This window comes from Erithacus rubecula, assembly GCF_903797595.1.
Source record: "Erithacus rubecula genome assembly, chromosome: 15".
Taxonomy (NCBI): domain Eukaryota; kingdom Metazoa; phylum Chordata; class Aves; order Passeriformes; family Muscicapidae; genus Erithacus; species Erithacus rubecula.
The window spans coordinates 11,373,921-11,389,280 of record NC_136667.1 but is presented as its reverse complement, the minus strand read 5'-3'; the positions used below and the strand labels follow the sequence as shown (position 1 = coordinate 11,389,280).

Sequence of the window (15,360 nt, the reverse complement as noted above, 5' to 3'; positions counted from 1 at the left end):
CAAGAAGAAACTGTTATCAGGGTACTTCTCAGCTGTGTAATACTGATCCCTGGGCTGGCCTGTGGAGCCAGATACAGCAGATAACAGGGGATGAGGTGAGCGGGTTGGGTGGTGGTGGTGTCTGCTTTTGGGCAGAGTTGGACCCTGAGTACCAGAGTAGCAGGGGCAGAGAGCATCTCATAATGCAGCCATTCCCTTCCCCAGCCCCAGGGCCTGTGAATTTCAGAACTCGCCTTCATTCACAAGCATTTACTTCTTCTGTAGCTACTACAACAATGAGTTATTTTTTGCCAACAATTTGCATATATGGTCATGTGAATAAATTAAACAACTGACTCCAATAATTAACTTGTAATAGAACTACCAACAAAAACAAAAGCACAGTAATTAGAAGTATTGTGTAAATTAAGTATATGCATTAATATGTCTTGCATACATCATTTAACAATGATGTTAATTGTAAACCTGAGGAACATGTACAAATAGGTATCAGCCACTGATATGACAAACTGATTGTGCAAGTAGAATTCTCTTCTGTTTTGCTGACAAAAGAGAAGTCAATGTTACAAGTGCAAACATTTAAGAGTCAGTTTTGTTAACTTTTCCATAGCATTATACATTGATTTTCATCTGGACTCTTCATTACAAATGCTTTTACTTTACAGATCTGAGTGCTGAGTCAAATCCTTCATCTCACAGGGAACATTTTTTTAAAGTAAGAATTCAAATACCTTTTTTGTACTTTGAGCTGTACTTCCCATCTTTATATGACATTTCTGTTTTTTTCATGGACAAATGTTTTGTGTACCACAGATATGAATGGAAACAGACCAATTTAGACCCAAAAGATTTTGGCAATGAAGTTACTATGCAAAGGAAAGGTTGACTTGTTGAATGAAAAATGCTATTAAGAATGTAGAAACTTGTTATTCTAGCATCTTTGTTCATGTAAGCAAGAGCTTATACAGACCTAAGTGGATGGGAAAGATAAAAGTGTATGTAGGAAATGTTTTATGAGTGACTCCAAAAGGGTCTGAAAAAGATGACCAAATAATCATATGCCTTTCTTACACTTACACAATAATATATACAAAGTAATAACCAAAATTGATGAAGAGGTTTACATCACTATAGCAAACTGTCTATAAATTACATTTTAAAAGACATTCCTCCTGGAATTTGTGTTCCTTTTTCAGTGTTCCACAGTGCTATGGAAGTAATTGTATTGGGTTGATGAGAAACAGTGCAGTGATCAATCAGTCTCTGAAGAAAGGGATTGTGTTAGAAAAACCAAGCTGGCTCCAAGCTTTGCTGCAAAGACAGAATTAAAAGAACACAATTTGAATTCCAGCAAAATCCTGACTTTTTCACAAGCTAAGTAAATGAGATTCTTATAGGTGCAGTGTCTTGTTAATCATTAAAGAATGGAAGCTCCAAAACTGTCTTCTTGTAAGTAGTCCCTTACCATTTCAGGAACAAGCTGAAACAGAACTCCTGGAGCATATCACAGCAGACTGCCAGCTTGCTGGAATTAAGACAGGATGCACACAGTACTTTAATACCTAAAGGCTGCCCATTTGATTTAAAGCATAGGCAATACTTCTGTCCTTGGGCTAGAGTTCTGTGTTGTAACTCCATAATTTTACACTCTGTGCAAAGCAACCTCTGATATAAATAAAGAGTATATCGGATGAAAGCAGAATTAGTTTGTACTGATTTTTATAGGGATTTACAACCATAGAAACAGATGTTTCAAGAGGAACATTTACAGGTCGTTTAAAAAATCATGCAACACAGTTCACAATAACAAGAAGACTTTATAAGGCTTGCATACTGCCAGTCTATCACCAAATAATTTTTAGGAATTTCTCTTAGGTTTTTATGTTATGTACAGAAAACAACTCAGTCTTTCAGTGTAAAGAACTATATGTTGATTGGGTTTTTTCACTTTCAGAAATTAAATATCAAAACCCAAAGAAACACACCATTTAATCTTTCTGTAATAGGCAAATTGTTACACAGGAAGCCAGTTACTCTAAAATGAGTTAAGTACTCCTTTCTGCAACAAAATACAGTTTGGACACAAGATGATATCTGTCTCTCATGCAATCTACTGATGTGTATTTGCCCCCAAGGCTTATAGGAATGGCCACAAACAGATAAGCAATAAGTTGAGTCATTCTAACCTTACCAACATTATTTCTCATTGTGCAAATTCAGAGGAATATAGGCACCTGCAACTGCTCCCTGTGAGAACTACATTACAGGATCACCACAGGGGATATTGTTTGTTCTTCCCTGTTCCGTGTTCCTCAGAAATGCAGCTGAAGCAGCAGCCAGCCCACAAACATACATGCTTAGGACTACTGCTACTTTCTAAAATGAAGTACTGTATTTTTTTAAAAATTGAGCTCAAATGAAAAATTGGAACAAAGTTAAGGGGAACAAGTAGGTTTTTTTCTATCTAGGTTCCAAATAAATAAAAAACCAGAAAAAAGTATCAAGAACTGGCCTTGCTGTTCCTGTCAAAAACTTCTGCCATCACATATGTAAACAGAAAAACTATTGAACTTCCTCACTGAAGTCTGGTCTTCGCTCTAATGAATTCCCCAAATGGTTTCATACTGAATTAGGGCATCATATTTAAAATGTTATTATTCCTTTAAAGGAAATTATAAAACTCAAGAGGTTCTGGTGAGAAGAGTATAGAAATGAAGACAATTTTTAACCATATTTTTAGCCATAATGTATCCTAATCTCATGGGCTCTTTCTAGTATGTCTGGCCTGTTGTGGCTACTGTTAGCTGTGTTTATGCACTTTAGACTGGATCTTGTGAAAAATTAAATGAAATATTTCATTTCCATAGCACTTAATTTTCTTTCTTGTGAATGTCTCTAGGCAGCATAGGACATATTTCATTACATGCTAACTACTCAATCTTTTGCAATGGCTGTTCAAAGTTTCCTCTGAAGTCTACTTTTAGGAATTTTGTTTTTTATGGTGATGATCTGATTGTTCTGCTGATGAGACAAGTAACTGTTGGCACCAAAAAAAATAAATTTAAAGTTCCACATATTTCCCTAGATTTTTTGTAGTATATATCAGAAATCTCTCTGTCAATGCTGCTTTCCTTTCTTAAAATGTATATTCTTTAGTTAGGAATTCCTGGTCCATACTGCATCCTATTTGTTTTCTAATACTTTAAGACTGTGCTTCAGATAGGGCTTTTCAGTTTTGTGAGAAACCAGACAGTAAGAGAACACTGAAACTACATTGTCCTTTGGCTTCATGTATGTGTGACCCAACTACACCCAAAGGAACTCTCTGTGAGTGCTGATCTGACCCAAGATCAATAAATAACCAGGTGCCCACTTGGAGAAAAGAAACAGGGGAAAAAGAAAACCAGAAATTATGTGCTGTCATTGCTCTGGTATCTTGAAGCCTAAGCAGGCAGAGTGCTATTATCAGGCATTCCTTCCAGAAAGCAAAGTAACTCTAACCTCTGCACACATCTGAGCAGAAAATGAAGCTGATGGTTTTACAAAATGCAAATGTTGTGTCTGCAAGCAGGTACGTGTTTTTGTTCTACACATGGAATAGGGCTCAAACCATTTAATTATGTAATGAAAGTATTTGTTCACTGCTGGCAAGCTGCTGTTCATTTTTCTACACAATGACTCAAAGTGAGAAGTCATATTTGGGTACACAAGGGGAACAAAACTGATTGAAGGGTTTTTGTTCAGAGAATCTATCAGACTTCATCTCTACATTTCTCTTGCCCCTTCCCCCAAAGGACCAGTATTATAAGAGATGCAATAAAGGGTTTTTTATTTTTCATATGAAATATAAAAGTTTGTTATTCTTTGACAACTGTTATAAACAGATTTGCCGATAATTTAATACCTGGTTTCCTGTATAAGACTAAGAGAGGAATGGAACTAGCTCAAACAAAAAGCATCAAAAAATAAAACAATTAATATGTTTGGTAGCAGCCCCTTCTCTTAAAATGCTGCCTTTTATTCACAGCCATCCCTCAGTTCCTCCTGCTGGAAATTCCTCCTTGGAATGAACTCACTTGGAGATATCAATAAGCCTTTGTGTCATCAACTGCATATGACTGACTGCTATGTTGGTTTTGCTTTATTTTAAAACACAAGAGTCAGTTTAAAAAGGTCTAGAGTGAACAAAAGTTCATTACTCCCGATGGGCAGAATTCAATGTGCAAAAAGGAGCATATTAAAATGTCACCACCCTAGGTAACTTTTCTGGGAGAATGCTTGCTCCAAATTTTGTTTTCTGTTGTTCTGATTCTAACTGTACATTCTGTGAAGACAAACAGGATTGTATTTAGGAAATAGTTGATTTTATCAGTCACTTCTCCTAACATAAATAAATATATAAATAAATCACAAGGCTCCAGATATTGATTTATTATTTAGATTAGAAGTGCTAAGATTGTGCAATCCCTTTGCTAAGGAATGAGATGAGAAGCTCTTTACTCTTTGCACTGAATCCTGGATGAAAAACAGAGACCTTCTAGGCCTTGACTTCAGCCTCTCCTCAAGATCCCTCTCTCTTCTTTCGACCTCTGTGATAAGGCTGAAAATCAGCATCAGTACAGAGTGACTTCACTGTCTAGGAAGTCACTAGTCATCACATCCCACAGGGATCTTCAGTGAGTGTTTCTTTCTGGAAAGATACAGAAGAGTTGCAACACAGGAGACAAGGAAAATCCCTTCAGTCAGACTTGGTTTTGAGGATACTGTGACATTTTGTTTTATAAAGATAATTTTAATTTTTGTTTAAAGACTCCTCTAAAAGTTTGCAAAGACATTTTATACATCTTGTAGAGAATATCAGCTTCCTGACCATAGCTTTCCTATTTTAAAGCTTTTGGAAGTATCACACATCCTCAGAGAATTACTAGTTGATCACAGCTTTATTTATAAAGAGCGAGTAAATCTGTTTCTTCTTTGCTTTGAAAACAGAATGTTTGGCGTCTTTCAAAGAACTTGTTTAAAATGAATTTGTATCTGATGACAAACAAAAGAGCATATTCTACAGTAAATGCTATGAAAATCAGGTATTTGCACATGTTTAGCTGCAGGAAAGGTTTCCCATGGTGCTTCTTCTAAAGCCTCCACAGAACAAAGTGTACTTGACCCTTCACCCCGTCTGTAGTAAGTATAATTTTCTAATTATTCTAATGATAACCTGTCAGGTTATATTTTTTCCTTAATTGTAATTAACCAAATATTTGTTTCCAATTTTGCTGAAATTATTAGTTTGATCTAGATGTTCATCCTTCTGAAACAGATGGAGTATTTTGTTGAGCAACACCACTGAGGCTTGGATGTCAGTCAGTGGTGCCTGGCCTGGGGACATGAATGGACAAACCTTGCAGCCACTGGGATTCCCCACAGAGCTTCTTGCTGTGGACAGGGCCAGCAGGTCCAGGGCCAACAAGAGGTTGATGAGGTGGTCTCATGGCTTGATGAGATCTCCAGCAGGAAGGGCATAAAGGGACAAGAGAGGGAAGAGTTACACTCAGCAGAGGTGCACAACCTGAAGCACCTGAAATCCAGGTGGCAGCAAGGACATGCAGCAGCAGAGAGATGGAAGCTCTGACTTGTTGGTGGTACTATGAAACTGCACCTGGAATGTGTGAGACTTGTCAGCCTAGAAGAGTAAGGTAGTAGTGCAAGGAATCTGTGTTACAAATTTTAAGACAAGGAATGTCAGGGAGAGAGATTAGAGAGAATGGTTAACCAATGCAAAAGTCAGGGGACATGATATGGAAATCCCAGATAGAATATATAGAAGTGATTTCCATCCAGCATGAAGTAAGACTGTGGAACAACATCAACCTGTAGATGCTGGAAGCTTATAGGACTAAGAAAACAATTGGATTTCTTTACTGTTGTCTATCAAGAGCAGAAACAGGCTATTTCTAGCTAAAGGTCTTGAGGCTGCAGAAGTCCTCATCTTCCCAGGAGATGGCCAGCTACTGTTTTGAACAGCATTGTGTTCTACCTTGGGCATTGCTCTGATCCACTGTGGCCATTCCAGTGCTTTAACTGGCTTAGGCACAAGACATGCTTCCTTACCCACCAGCAGGATATATCAAGGTAAATCTACACTCAATTCAAAATCTAAGACTATAAGAAGTAATAAATAGCTGAAAGAAATTACAAGTAGTTTTTCTTGCCTATTTACTGTTTATGACAAAGATTTAGAAAAGAGGCTGTATCAGTGTTCTAATTGGGAAAAAGAATGTGGAAAGTTGGTTTGCCTAACATTTTCTAAGTATTTAGTGAGGTTAGATCAAAAAAGATTTGCATGAAACAGACATGCCTTTGGGTATCTTGTGCAATCCAGGTTCTCTTATTAGTGATGATGTGACATTAAGGAAAACAATGGGATTTGAGACAAATTAGAACAAAGGGAGAGTGTAACAGACTGCCCCAAGTGTCATATAGTCCAAACAGAGCAAAATCCACACACTGATTCAGCTCAGCCTCTTTCCAAGGATGTGATGTGCTTTTGGCTTCTCTGAGAATTATTAAATATAACATCCACATTGCACGTGCAGTCGTTGCCAGAAACATTTTAGTCTACTGCAAGATGTTGTCTTTTATGGAAGCAAACTGGTTACCAAATATAACAATGGCCATATAACGTATGCCAATTTTGTTTTATTCACACTCTGTCCCACACCATATGGGGCGTGGGAGGATCCTGCTGGACTTCTGTTCCGCATAGATGGATTACGGAATGTTTCCTCTTCCCTTACATGCTATTAAAAAGTGACATTGTCAGAAGCAAGTTATTTTGTGCCAGTTATCTTCTGAAGAAGCCTCAGACTCCAAAACAGCTAAAAACATCTGGCAAACTCTTGAGTGAGTCATGGGTATATTTGTAGCCTCTGGCTTTTTGAACCGTACTGTGAGTAATCCCAACTGCTCTCGTCAGCACTGCTGCTGGTTTATTGTGTTCTGAATAAAGACCAAAGGGGCCTCCGACTGGGCCTGGTGGTCTCCATATTGTCAGGAGACAAACCTGGGTTACAAACATCTGAGCCGTCTGTCCCAGCCTGACGGATCCGGGCTGGCGGACTCGCTGCTTCCAGCTGGAGCCCGCCCGGGAGGCCGTGCCCGGGTGGGGGCTCCTGGAGCGGCTTGTGCCGTGCGCCGCAGGCCGGCCTGCCCCGCGGCCTGCACAAGAGCCTCAGCGGAGCTGTGACAAGCCCCGCAGAAGGGCCGCGCTAGCCGAGCTTCCGTGTCACCCCTTGGCCAGCCTGCGAACCCCGGGGTCACCTCGGGACGTGGCGGCAGCACTGACCGAGGCCCCGGCTCGGGTCCGCGGCCGCCCCCGCCCCTTCCTCGGTGCGTCACGGTGGCGGGGGGAGAGAGGGAGAGAGGGGGAATTGGGCGGCCCTGGCGGCGGCGGCGCGGGGCTCGCTCCTCCCCCGCTCCCTCAGCCATTTTAGCAAGCCGGTACCACCGCCGGTAGCGCTGTGATCTCCGCCGGCAGCGCCGGGGCTGGGCAGGGTGAGTGCGGGCTCTGCGGGCGAGACGGCCAGGGAAGGGACGAGACGGGATGGGGCTGGTCCCCCACTTGCTGCCCCTCGGCAGCATCTGTTGAGCGACGAGGGCCGGGAGAATCGATCCATGCGCAAAGAGAGGGCGCACGGCTGGCGCTGCCCCCGGTCCGCGGGGCTCCCGCCGGGGCGGAGGTGGTCGTGTCAGCCGGGAAGCAGCGGGGGTTACGCGCGGTCAGGTCCGTCCCCGCGGCCGCGGCTCGGGGGGGCCGGGCCGAGAGGATGCGCCGGGGCTCGGCACTCCGGTACGGGCGGGCAGGAGCTGCCTCGGCCGCTACCCGGGGTAGGTGGGCGGCGCGGAAAGGTTTCCTGGAAGTGCCATGGCGGGGGGGGGGGCGGCGGGGGTCAGGTAGGGCGGCGGGCGGGAAGCGCCTTTGGCCGCTCCGGCACCATCCCGGGCCGTGGCTCCGCTCCGGGTCTTCTCCGCAGCTGTGGGGCAGCGCCGGCATGCCGGCGGTGCCGTCCCGCCCGCGGGGCCGAGCGCGGTCCATCCCCACGGCGGCCGCATCCGCCGCCCGCCCCTTCCCCGCTCCGCGCCGGGCGGGAGCTCTGCCCCGGCCTGCCCCGGGCCCGCCCGGGCTCCTGCCCGGTGCTTTGCGCAGCCCCCCGGCCTTTGGAGACCTCCGCCCCCCGCCCGGATGGCGGGGAGGAGGCTGGGCTCGGGAGATGGGCTGATGTTGATCAGGAGATGATTCACTGCTGAGCGCATGCTTCTCAGCTCCGCGTCACAAAAGCACCTGTTAAGGGAAAGCAAGAAACCCGCTGAATGTTTTTTGTTATCGTCTTCTTCTGTGACAAATTTTGCTTTTTGCTGTTCTAGAACATTCTCCTTTGTGGATTTCTGAAGCTTATTTGAAAGCAAGTGCATGTGCGCTGCCTGGCTCCCCTGCCCTGGCTGCACAGACCTCTCCTGATCCAGTGCTGCTGTTTGCCCAGTCCCTTAATGAAATGATTGTAGTATATGCCTTTATAGCATATTATATTTGGGAAAAAAAAAAAAGAAATGTGAAATATTTATGTTAGGGAAAAAAAAGGAGTGATAGTACAAAATATTTCAGCGAGGATGTTCAGTAAATATAGATAGTAAATATAGATGGAGGTTACAGAGAGCTTTGGTGTCAAATAACGTTTTATACAAAGTAAATGGACAGTTGAAGTCCCTGATGGATTGTTACAGTAGGATATTGGTCCTTGCTTGGTTACTCTTTGCATCTTGGATTGTTGCACAGAAATAAGTATATGATGTGTGTTGTCATTAACTATTATAGACAATCTTGCAGTTGTAGCCTTGGCAATTTCAAGTGCAAAAATGGGCAAATAAAGCTGCAGATAGACCTTAGAAACATACAGTGTTTTTTCTTTAAATTCTGCTTTTTGAATCTTTGGAATTTTTCACCTCAGACTAACTGTAATAATTAAAGACATGGATTTTCTTTTTCCCTACGATATGTTTATATCTATATATCTCTATATATTTAAGATTTTCATGTTGCCTGTCTTTTCACCCAATTAAAAGACAGGTAGTAAAGTTCCACGGTCTCTGACAGGATAGTGGGTTTCATGTTTTATTTCTTCATCTCTTTATGCATGGATATAAAGTTTGTATTCTAATACAATTCTACAGAAGCCTTAAATATTTCCTTATACGAGTTATTTTGGAAGCTGTCCAATGCATTTTTAACACAGCTGACATTTCTTTGTATTTACCAGTTCCCCCTTTATTGTTGTCTTAAATTATAGAATTCTAGACTTGAAGCACACAATTTCCCCTGGACCCTGCTGTGGTGGGGGGTTTCAGGAGGTGTTCATTATTTAGGTGTTTTCATCTCATGCACACTTCACTCATGTATTACCTTTAATGCCCTTTGGAACATACACTGCCAGTGATGGTGCTGCTCATTGAATAATCCAATAGCAGCAGCTATAAACTTTCAGCATAATAAATTAGCATAGTTCAGTAGATGACACCTTCTTCTAATGCAAGGGTGATGCTTCAGCCCTTTCATAAAAATAGTGAAACCACTTCCAAACAAACTACTTAGGCAAGGCTTTGCATACAGAAATATGCCAGGTGATGTTACAATATATATCTAGTTAAATAGGTGCAGCCTATTACACTGTTGTAAATGAAGTTAGTACTCAGATACCAAACCGTGGCCTGAACCAAGTAAACATGCAAAGTATATTGAAACTAATGATAAATAGGTAGTTAACATGGCAAATGAATGAGTGCTCTTTTATAAGAAAACCCTTCTGAGTAAGGCAGTGCTTAAACTAAAAAAGAGTTGGAGTTAATGATTAAGGGAAATTTAATTGTATACTCAAATAAGCATGTGGTCACTGTGCTTCAGGACATTTGTTTTCTTGGGAGAGAAGGAAGTTGAATAGAAGGAGGAAAGCAATTTCCTGAGAAACAGAATGTATGGTTTTGTTCTGTTTCTTCATAGATTGAATTGTTATTTAGATGGTGCAACTTCTTCAACCTTTTTTGTGGAAGGCCTATCTCAAAAGCTGTCCCCACTGTTTATTTTAGTACCTTCTAGAGCAGCTGCAGAATGACTGCTTTGGTGTTCATCTTTCCTCCAAAGTCTCTTCCTCTCCTCTCTGTAACTGGGATTGCCCTTTGGATTTCCATTTGGAATAGGCTATCTGTATGGAAGAGAAGGCTTAAGAAGGTTTTTCTCCTCTGCTGGTATTGTGATGTTTACAGTGAATAGGGGTTATTAGTACTCTGCTGTCGTTTCATTGGTTTTTTTGGTTGGGGTTGGGGGAGGGAAATTAGGATTGCCTATAATCTGCTGACACTCCTAGAAGTGTCTGTTTCTTCAAAATGTTGAACTCTGTAGGTAAGCACATGCAAACAAATGCTGAGTGCAGCACTGGTTATTCCTTCTGTGGCCACTCACTCAGGATAACCTGTGTTGCACTGAAAGTAAGGCACACACTGAAGTGAAGTCTCTCCTACACCTGTGGTGCCTGTGGAGCCTGACAGTGCCAATACTCAGACTTCTCAGTGGTCTGGGTGGTGCATGGGGAGGACCGTGCCTTAATCCCGGACATGCTGGAGATGTGAGTTGCTTTTTCTTGTTTTTTATAGACATGAGCTAGAAGACACTGTTTGAAAAAAAATTTGGCCATTGGCCAGCATTGCCTAAGAGCTCTGGTTTCCATTTTCTTCTCTGCAGAAAGTACCTAGTGTGATCTTCACTGGAATCAACAAAAATGGTTGGGCAGAATGTAAATAAGCTACAGCAGCTCTGTGTTCCCTGCCCCACTTCTTATCAGGGCTATCAGTTTCTACCTAGCACTGCATATGAAGTGCACTCATAATCAAGATACAGCTTCAATTGTGTGCCAGGTGTTCATAACATTATTTACCTGACCCAAGTGTGTGAGACAGAGGTTAGGAATGAGTGGTGGAGGTGGAAATTCCTCACGCTGTTGTTGTTGCCCTAGATAGGGAGCCTGTCTCCTCTTCAGGTCACTGTCTTGCTACAGCCCAGAGTATCTTCTGAGTCAGGACTGACCTGGAGGTGGGATCAGCTTCTTTATTCGTGTGAGGATGGTGATATGCTGGCACAGGTTGCCCAGGAGGGCTGTGGATGCCCCAGCCCTGGCAGTGTCCAATATGGATATAAGGCCTTGAGCCTGCAGACCCTCATTGCAATGAGTGTGTGAGGCCTGATGGTACAATTGTCTGGAGAGTTTTTGAGATTATCCCAAATATAGCAGAAAACTCAAAGGCACATTGAACAATGTTTTAGTAAGGAAATAAATAGCAGAGGCAGTGTTGGGAAATGGAGGAGCAGAACAGGCAAGGAAAGATAACTGTGGGCATGGGACTGGGAGGAGTAGGAAGTGTTTTCCTTCAGCCAACATGTTGTCGGATTATCCATTTGTATAATGGATGATTTTTAAAGTTTGAATGCATGAGTTGCTTAGGATGGATATGAGGTTGGAGCAAATGCTACTGCTTCAAAAACTCAGTGTGCAGTTTATTTGCTTTACATTTGGAGTAACAGCTGTGTAATGTGAAGGATGTGGGGAATGGTTTTCCTTTTGTATGCTTCAGATAGAACTAAGCACTTGGATTTGCCCCTGAAATCAAAAGGTACTTTTCACCTTAGTAAAGTGGTTTTAAGGAATCCTGGATACTGAGCAATTATTTTTTTAGAAAATAATTTTTGCACGGGTTTTATAGTACAGTTAATACTAAATCAAGGGCTGTTGTACATCTGGGAGTTCACCAGGATTCAAGGTGAGATATCTTTATCTCCAAGGTAGAGATAAGTGATCCACCTATTATCACAGAATTAAGAGTCTTGGATTTAAAGTGATCCAAGGTGGATCCTTAGTTATCACTTTAAATCCGAGACTTAAATCTGTTATGCTTGAATACCACTGTTGTTCATCAAGGACAAAAACTAATGTACTAGGATTTCCTTCTATGTGTATTGATGTGACTATTGATTCCCTATAGTACCTTACTGCTTCATCAGTAAAGCATCTTTTTTTAAAAGCATACTTGTAACTTTCCTTTTAGGTTAACAGGTTTATATTTATTTTGAAGTTCTTATTATAAACTCATTGGTCTGGTAATGGCAGCTGTTAAATATCAAAACTCAGAGCAGAAGACCTTTATTCATATATGTTTTACTTTAAGCTGTAATGATGCTCATTACTAGATTTTTGCTTATCAGTTTTGTTAATGTACAGGGAAAATGCCCTTATTTCCAAACCCTGATATTTGGTGTATAGCATAGGTGTATAATGGCCGTTAGAATATTAATATATGTATCAATTTAAAAAATAATCTAGGTATGCTTGCAAGACTGAAATTAGAAGCAAGTTAACATGGCAAGGACAGACTTAAAATACCACATTACCTCACAGTACTTTTTCTCTTACAGCTTGTAACATTACGAGATTTTAGCATTAAGAGATGTTTAAATTATCATTTTAATCACACTATGTTAATGACACATTTCCCCTAACCCCTTCCATTGTTGTAGTATAAGCTTGGCCAGCATATAAAAGTTTTGACGTTAAGCTAATGGTTATGTTTGGCAAAAGTACTCTTAGAGCTGTACATCAGACCTGGTTTTTATTTGGTTTTTTTTAAGCTACTTTACAAGACAGTGCAACCCATTTTAATCCCATTAAATTTAGTACAGTGTACTCTGATCCTTGTACCACATGGCAGTGTGTTTTACCCAACTGTGTAGCATTTTAAATTCAAATTTGGCTTAAAAAGTGTGACCTATTCTAGGAGACAGAGAAGTAGATTGAAGTGACATGAAAGGATGGCACTTTTTAAAACTGTTTTTGGCACATTATAAGCCACAAGAGGTGCATCCCATACCAGAACTTCACTGAGGTTTTCCTCTGTACATGCAGTGGCTCCGTTTCAGCTGTTCAATATCCAGTTTATACAGCTGCTTGTTTGTTGTGTAAGTTCAGAGAAGTAACTGGAGTGTTAGTAGTGCCTTTACTGAGGTTCTTACTGACTGCTGCATGGCAGTCTGTGAGGATGTTATGGGTGCAACACTGTGCTCTGATGCTGTCAGCAGTGCCCACTACACACAAATGTGATTTGACATCCCTGGGGTTGGGGTTATTTGGGACCAAGAGCTTAAACACTAATTTCTGTGCTGAAACTTTTGACCTTTAAACATCGTGACTCAAAAAAAGTCAAGCATCCACATGGTGCTGCTTATTTCATGAAGTATTTCTTCCCATCCCCAAATAGTTATATTTTCAGCCATGTCTCTGCTCACCTTGGCACTGGTGTAATTTATACATCCCTCATATCCACCTACTCAGCTCATTGTCAGGGTAGCCCCTAAAGTAGTTGGGTAACTGCTCTTCTTGGTAAGTGGCCCTTAAGCTTTCTTAAAGGCCTTATTTGTGGAAGTCCTGCTTATAGGAAAAAAAAATTGGTATAGAGAGGAACTTAATAAATTATAATATTGAGTGTGTAGTACCACAAAGAGAAAATTCTCTTTAGTGTTGGTAGTTTATAAGCATGTTTATTTGGTATTCCCCAGTCCAGGTTCTTGGAAAAGAAATATAAAGCAAATAACTGATTTCTTCAGAGCACCTGTGTGCCCTAAGGCACTTCTTTCAAAGCTGCCATAAAATCTTTAGTGCATAGCACAGTAAGAATAGCCTCAACACTTGTGTTAGGCTTGCTTTAACAGTTTCCTAGTGCAAGTGAATTTTTACTATCCTTCAGTTGCACAGGTGCTTTTACAGACACCAGCACAGCAGTGTTTCTGTCTGATAGCTTTTCCTGTGATTGTTTTCCAACTTGTCCATGTCCTGCTGTGGCACCTAAAGGCCCCCAGCTACCAATTGCTGGACTCGATGCCCAGTGCAGGCAGCTTGCACCATGAGCTTGCTCTAGGCACTGGAGAATCCTGGTGTCCTTAATTCCATCATCTCTTTGTTCTCCACAGCACACACTGGGCACACCAGCTGATTCCTGTGCTTGAATTTTTCATAGGAGGTGCTCTGCATAAGAGCTATCCTTTGTGGTTCAGGATAAAATCTACTGGTTAGCCTGAAAAAAAGGGAATCTTGTGCTGGTCTTTTAAAGACAAAGCTAAAGGTGTGCAGTGTTTATGCAGACTGAGCAGCTGAGTTGCCTGCTCTACATCAAGCTTACTCAGCTCAATAGCAAGCCTCCTATACCACAGCATTTGCTAAAATAAGACCTTTCTCAAAATAAATACATTTTTGTATTCATATAGTGATTGCTTATCTGGATTGGAGATGTTACAATTTACAAAATAGTAATTATTTTGTTAGGTCTGTGCACTAAAGCCACTGTATAACTTGAACCAAAAAATACACTAAGGATGTATTTAGAGAAACAGTAGATTATAAATAATGATTACTGTCAGTTCCTCACATGCAGTGAAATACAAAGAGCACTCACTACTCCTAACTTGTTAAGTTAGGCAGAGTGTTTGCTCTAAATTTACCCTGTGTTGTTGTTGACCATTTTATTGCACGTATTTATGGCAGGTAGCACATACAGCAGAATGAGTCTTTGCATGTTTAAATGTGCACTGACACCAGTGTCCTGTTGAATGGGTAGGGCTATAGGAAGCTGGTGAGAACACAAGGAGCTGGTGTTGTCCTTGCTGGTAATAGGGTGCAAGTGTCTGACCAAAAAAAAAACAAATAAAAAAAAGACATATTGATATAACTGGTCAGATTTATTTAAACACTTCACCTTGTCTAAGTGATCCATCAGGTACTTTTTTGTTTCCTCCCCAGCAGTCATACATACAGTAGTTCTGGAAAATATCATATTAAGTTCAGTTTATCTAAAACACTTGATAAGTAGAATACACAGTGAGTCATTCTCCCATTTGTCTTGGTAGCTAGAGGAGTTGAGCAGCCTATGAAATGTCACTATTTGAAATATCCCAGTTCAGTTTGAGCAGCTGGACACAATGTATCACAGCACACCAGTGGCTCACAGCAAAACCCCAAAAATTTATGAATGAGGGCATTCGTCTCATAGCTTAAGCTGATGATTTGTCAGCCAACTACCATACAGTTACTTTGGATTAGGAAAATTACTAATTCCTGACCTTCCACACATAAAAAATTATGTCTGTTAAAGTACTTTGGAGTCTATGAAATTAATCTGCAATAAAATTTCTAAAGTGGCTAGGTATGGGGGGTTTGGCTTGGTTTGGGGGATTTTTTGGCTTTCAGTAAAGATGGAAGTAAGTTATATATCATG

General features: G+C 41.2%; 1 protein-coding gene and 1 long non-coding RNA gene across 15 annotated transcripts in view; one reads left to right on the top strand and one right to left on the bottom strand.

Moving 5' to 3' along the window:
• Positions 1-749: 749 nt before the first annotated feature.
• On the bottom strand, positions 750-3,057 carry LOC306808250. The gene is made up of 2 exons (XR_013775939.1): positions 2,626-3,057; positions 750-2,585 (listed from the first exon to the last, which is right to left on the bottom strand). It is a non-coding gene; the product is annotated as an uncharacterized lncRNA (long non-coding RNA).
• Positions 3,058-4,928: 1,871 nt separating this feature from the next.
• The window catches only part of ACSL4 (acyl-CoA synthetase long chain family member 4), a 38,323-nt gene continuing 27,891 nt past the window's right edge, over positions 4,929-15,360 (top strand). For 2 of the 14 annotated variants that reach the window (XR_013775934.1, XM_079318595.1), the window contains exon 1: positions 7,407-7,551. The gene's annotated coding sequence lies outside the window, so the exon portion shown is untranslated. Of the gene's footprint in view, positions 7,552-15,360 lie in introns of all 14 variants that reach the window. The other 12 variants (XM_079318596.1, XM_079318592.1, XR_013775936.1 and 9 more) reach the window with 10 other exon arrangements.